A 6,970-nucleotide genomic window follows, 5' to 3' on the forward strand; every position below is an offset into this window, starting at 1 on the left:
TAAGAGTTTCTCGAATCTATTGAGTCTCTTGGCAAATATGCTTCCAAAGTCTAACTCCTTGCCCACCACCACTTATCAGGCGAAGAAGCAATTAACCACTATGTGAAAAACAAATTGGACGAAATTTAGGTATTTACAAAAACAAATTTGATTATGGGGTTACTGACATGCGTCTCCCATATGCTGGGCAGAAACACATCAGTGATGAGTTATGGGTTACCCGTTACTGATGTTAACACATAAGTGACAAGTTATGGGGTTACCCGTTACTTATGTGAACACATAAGTCACCCCTCCTTGCGAGACAGCTTGTCCTCGAGCTGTGGTGGCTACCATGGCGGTGTAGATCTTCTGTCCTCGCGTAGCAAATTTTTCTAGTTGATGACAAGAGCGGTGACACAACACAGTCCCAAATCGGCTGTGGCCACACATGATCTTTTGTGGCTTGAGACTCTGTAGCAGATCCTGTGGCCGAGCTGAGTCGGATCGGTGCGGCTTGTGTGGTAGTGCGCGACGGTGAGTGGCAGCGAGGGGTGGCGCGCGATGGTGAGCGGTGGCTGGAGGCGAGTGACGATGTGGATGGATCCCAATGCGAAGTGACGGTTACGACCTGCGGAGGTGAGGAAATTAGTGCGGTCGTGGATCGGACGGAATCAGGCTGCGGTGTTGGAGGAAGTGGCTGGTGCGGCAATGATGGTTGATGCGGTAGGGGCAGCGGCGCTGGGGAGGTGGCCACCAGCACAGATGGTGTGGCTGGTGAGTGGGCTGTCAGCAGAGATGGTGCGATTGGGGCAGCAGCAACTGGTTGGTATGGCTGCGATGAAACAGGTGGTCAATTTGCTTGCAGAATAGGCAATCGGTTTGTTGTTGCTGAGGTTTTCTTGTCGATTGCCTATTGAAAAGCCATCTCGCCCATTTGCTCCAATCAAAGCTCCAATGGCCTGCGAATTGGAGCATTTGCCGAAGTTGGAACATAGTATTTGTTATACCAAATGTTAGGGTAAACACTTGCTAGAAGGATAGCCGGGCGGTGTCGTGTGCTAGAGAGGGATTAGATAGAGACGTAGAATATTGGGGAGACTAGATTAATTCTTCTTCCTTGATTACAATGAATGCTATGCCCTACTTTATATAGGAGCCGATCCTAACAATCTAAACTAACAAATCTTGTATATAAGAGATTTTATGTCTAACTAATCAAATATGTTCCCTAATCTTATCTCCAACGTGACGGCACAATAATGTGATGCTACAGAAACCCACCAATGCTACAGTACCATGCTTGATGTATACTTTCGTGAACACACTACTACACAACGGGTCAAAAGTAGCGGCACATCAGTGCTGGTTGTACTGGAATCGGAACTGAAGATGTACAGTGCCGGTTCTTAAGCTTCCACAAGTGAACAATGAGTGAGCCGCTAAGAACCAACACTGAAACCATTTATCAGTGCTGGTTCGTGGCTCGAACCGGCACTGATAATCAGTATTAATACTGGTTTTAGCTACGAATCGACACTGATAGATGATTGCTACTGTCATAGCTTATCTTAAAAAAAATCATAACTTTTTCAGACAAAGTTGGATGGAGAAAACTTTATATGAAAATTATAGCTCTCGATGAGATCTACAACTTTGTAGTTGATAACTTTTTAATTTGAGATCATTTAAATACCCAAATAATCTAACAAAGTTTCAGCTGTGTTCGATGACAACTTATCTTTAAAAATTCATAACGTTTTCATACGAAGTCGGATGGAGACAAACTTTATATGAAAACTATACCTCTCGACGAGATCTATAAATTTATAGTTGATCATATTTTTTATTTGAGGTCATTTAGAGGTCCATATAGCCATTCAAACGTTTGGTCAAAAGATGTCAAAAGGTTTGATTTTGCTATTATAATCGAGAACGAACGATAGCTGAGATGGTTAGAGCGGTCATGCGCGAGGGTCTGCTGTGAGGTTGTGAGTTTAAGTCCTGGTTGCCGCACGTGAGCAAAAATCGCGTGACTTGTGCGGTCGGGAGAGCAGCATGACTGGTCGGGTGCCTCTGGTTGCAAAAAACTTTTCTTGCTTTTTTCAGCCTCAAAAAGTTTGAATCGGGGAAAACCATATCAGTACCGGTTTCAGACCCGCCATTGATGACAATTTTAAACCGCCACTGATGTTGTATTCTGCTATAGTGACAATAATTCACGGACCTAACACATGTTCATCTATAAGATTTATATACAGTTTGCATGGATAGAATGCTGAACAATTAACATACGGACAGTATTCTATATTTTCTATTTTGTAATAGATTTGGCGACATGGAACTGTAAGGCAAAGTCTCAATCTCATAACCAACGTTTTCTTGGCATACAGTCACTTTGCGGTACTATATGGATCATGGTAAGTTCATGTTTAATGTCCATATGACACAATGGAAATCCTTAAGACAATAGATCAGAGTATGACTTCGTGTCCTCATCTTTTAATTACAACAGATTCATTATGCAATAGGAAGGATGTAGAATATACGGTGGCCTAATGTCCCCACCAAACAGGAACCTTTTGGATCTCAAGAATTACAAGCAGAACTTAAAGTTAACTTGTCTATTTGTGACATCTGAATGGTTCCATATCTGCAGCTTGACATGTCTGACAACATTCAAATCATCTCAGCACTTTGCTTACTGCTGAACAAGTACCACTGGCTGCTACAATAGTAACATACTACAAAAAGAGTTTCCAGTTTAAAAAAGAGAGTGATACAATGGTCAGCATAAATGCATGGAAGCCATAGATGTTTTTTTTTTTTTTTGCTCATTTTAACTAATGCGCACGTGAACCAACTAAAAGCTTCCATTGTGTCCTTGTCACGGCTGCCATCCTCGTGGCTGGCAATCGAGTTCAATCCGCATGTAGTTGGAGAGCGACCGCGCTGAGAAGAACCCCCCGCCGCAGCGAGGAGCCTGCGCGTCGTCGTCCTGCATCAAGCCGGCCCCAAACCACCCACCCCCTCCTCCTCCTCAGGTGAAAACCGAACCAAGCCCAGCCTTAGCTTCCAAGCTAGAATAGGAGGAAGCCGAAGCCGAGACGGAACCACCAACCAAGCCGGTCGAAGCACATGGGCAACACCTGCAAGCAAGAGGTAAAAAGGAAAAATCTTTTGAGATCTCAATCCATGGAAGAACACTATGAAAGAACAGATCCGATGAAAGATGACATACCTGGAGGGCGGCAAAGTTGGAGGGGAAGCCGTGGACGTAAAGCACCATCTCCCAGGGCCGCCCGCGCCGGATCTCACCATTGGGCTGCCAGAACCGCCGTCACGGGTTCAGCCATCCGATGAAGAAAATGAATCCAGTGATCCAGTCCAGTACCAGTGAAGAGCGGGCGGGGAAGGGGAGGGGGGCGTCGCCTCCCGATGTGAGATGACCCTGACGGGAGGAAGGAGGGCCCGACTTTGACACGTCCTGTCGGTCGCCTGCACATTGCGGCCATGGCAGCGCGGTAGAAGAAACCCGCTCGCGAGCGGGGAAGGCGGTTGTGGCGCTGTGAGGAGGGCTCAGGGAGCAGAACATGCGGGAGAAGATTTGTATGTAATATCAACTACACACGTGTTTCATGTATTTAGAATTAAAAGAAAAATTTGCATATACAAAATTTATAACATGATCATTTAATTTCATAAAAAAGGAGAATGATAAGTATCTGGACAGTAGGGTGGAGAGGACTGTATCGTCTAGAATTGGCTGGCCATAGTGATGTTGTGAGAAGAATTAAGATGGTAACCAATTTATGAGGAGATGCAAATAATTCTCACATAATACCTTAGTGTAATGATAGCGTGATGGAGGCGACCTCCGTGGTAGACGGCAGTAGAAGTGACGTGAGGGCGGCGGCACACTCTCTCAAGAAAGCCGGTGCTATAGGTGAAGTGCAGGAGGCAGTGCACCCTCTGGAGAAACCTGGCGTTGTAGGCGAAGTGCGGAAAGCGACGCATCATCTGAAGAAACCCGACGGTGAATGTATGGAATCTAAATAATAGGAGATTGAATGTATTTTTAGAAGGATAAATAGGGCCCAACTTTACACGATGCCCGTGTGATCAACTCAGGTGGATGATAGAGATTGATCGAATCTGTCACAACTCGTATATTTTATAAGAGTATAGATTAATCCAAGGATCATACTCTCTTAAGAAATAAGTGTCATCTATCTATTTTTCAAACTCATGCAAGCAAACTATTTAACTATGTCAACTTTGACCAACAAAATCCTAAGGGTTTTTTTGTCCATGCCGTCACTTAGAAAACACTTTAGGATTTTGCCATTATTTTCTCGGCTGTTGGTCCAAGCCACTGAAATTAAAAACTAACAAGTTCAAACAACATTGACTATTAAGTAGACACTACTGTAGAACATCTCATCCTTGCTAGGCTACCACTGTTAGTTGATAAAAAACCAGCAATAATATAATTATCACTATCCGTTAGTAAGAAAAATAGTATTACTGCCGTTTCATGTAAAAAACCGACAGTGATAATATAATATTACTGTCGGTTCTTAATAAAAACTGATAATAATAGCATCACTGCCGGCCACCCCTTGTCTCTAACTCTCTCTCTCTATCTCCCCTTATTTCCCTTATTTCTTCTCTTACTCTCGAGAAATCCTGGCTTGAGGGCAAGGCAGCGCCGATGCCCGAGCGGTGGCCGGAGGTCCTAGCGGCGTTCACATCGACGTCGCTCTGGATACCCGACACGGCGCGGGATTTCGACGAGCTCCTACACGCCTCCATTGTCATCGTCTGGCGCCCTGACGCGGGGGACATCACGCCCATGCTACTCTCCTATACCATCAAGCTCCATTACAAGCAGGTTCATGGATCCTCCTGCCCCCTCTCCTCGTTCTTATTCATGTCACTTTATGGTTATGGTGATTCATGTCACTTTATGGTTATGGTGGATTGATGGATGGCGTGTTCAGCCTGGAATCCTAGAAAATCATGAGAATTTAGGGTGATACGATGGTGATCACCCTCGCCTCCTCCGCGCGCTCGTCCCTGAGGAGCTCATGTGGAGGTTGCGGGTGCTCATCCCTTACAGTGGATCCTGTATGAGAGGGCGGAACTAGCAGCGGTTGCTTGTCCCTGAGGAGCTCGTGTGCAGCTTCTCTGAGGTCTGTGAAGGGGCGGGCCGAGATCTGTGGAGCGGCGGCTGGATTCGTGGAGGGGTGACGCTAGAAGAGTGGCGGCTGCCGAATCCGTGGAGGGGCAACGTTAGAAGGGCGTTGTTGGCAGGATCCGTGGAGGCGTTTTTCATTTTTTTTTCTCTTTAAAAAATGCATCACTGTCGGTTGGAAACTTAACAGTGATAATGCTTGATTATCACTGCCGGTTATGCACTACCGGTTTCAAAATCGGCAGTGATGCCGATTTGGAACCGATAGTGATCAGTAGTTTTCTACTAGTGAGAAAAACTAATTGCCCTCCAGATTTTGTCAATTTTTTGTCAAACTGACAGGATCATATATATCGCTCGTCTGTAGAACCAGTATTAGAACAAATGCACATGTCATTTATCATTGCACAAACTATGTGACTTATTTAATTGTGGATATACATAGTTTACGATGGACGTCTAAACATATGAATTTGTTTAGAAATTTTGACGTGTCCGAGTACAAGAAACAAAAATAGGTGTAAATGTCGTTGCCCCGACTTTGAGTGACTTTGTTGTTTAGTCTATGACATATATGCGGGAATGCTAAATCTCATCCGATGTTTGAGGGGGTTCCAGCTCATGATTTTGTAGCGATCCGATTTCGTTGTGGTTCATGATACTACAAAGAAAATTAGCTTTTGCCACGAAACATATTACAATAATATATGAATCGTTGCAATAGATAGATGATATTGCAACAATTAATCATTCTTGGCAACACGTTGATTACATTGCCACAAATTCCTAGTGTTATCATGTTTTCAACTTTGGTTACAAGAGGTCGCAATGTATTGCAACAAAAAAAAAAATTGTCATTGCATTAAGTTGATTATTTTGCCATAGTTTGAATTGTTATGATAGTTTATTATTTTTTGGCAATATATCATTTTTATTACCACAAATGGTTTTGTTGTGGTGATAAGTATTTTTATATTTTTATGATATACTAATGTGGTAATACTTCAGAAATTGGTGGGAAAATAAATGTGTTATCGCCACAAATGAAGAGTTGTTGCAATATACAAATACTATTACCACGAAAATTAACTATCGCTATGTTTTCTATGCATTCTCACTTTGGAGAGTGTCAAATATCTAACAAAAGGGTATATACGCATAAGGAGTACATTGTATACGGATATGGTACATCATACATATCCTTAACAATTCCAGATATTACGGATCTGAATCTGCGGGACCCAGTATACTCGGGGATTGTAAAAACCTATACTAGAAATGTCTTGATCGGGTTAACCGACTCGGGTACGACTGATATCCAGGTTGGATTCGTTTGCCTTGCCTTGGCCGACAAGACAAAGGACTCCCTATCGACTACGGCCGGACCCAGGGTAGCGCCAGAACCCATATATAAGGCAGGGACCCAGGGCAGCACAGGAGGACAATCTACGCATACGAAGCTCGATGCAAGCGACAACAAGACCCTAGAAATTGGAGAGACTCGACGAATTCAACCCTAGATTAGTTTAGATCTAATCTGCTCCATTATAATAGGTCTAGCCACATTGCTTCTACTCAAGATAGCTGTATATACAGCATAATCCACACATGACATAGGGTATTACTCCGCCTCGAGGGCTCGAACCTGTATACATCACATGTCTTGTTTCCTACTCGATCCCTGATCTCGAAGGTACCCAGTTCAATTACGGATATATTGTCGGGAACTAATCTTCGACAGTTGGCACGATAGGTAGGAGCATTCATTTGTTTTTCAGGATCGATCATGTCTCA

The sequence above is a fragment of the Phragmites australis genome, chromosome 21 (assembly GCF_958298935.1).
Source record: "Phragmites australis chromosome 21, lpPhrAust1.1, whole genome shotgun sequence".
Classification (NCBI taxonomy): Eukaryota; Viridiplantae; Streptophyta; class Magnoliopsida; order Poales; family Poaceae; genus Phragmites; species Phragmites australis.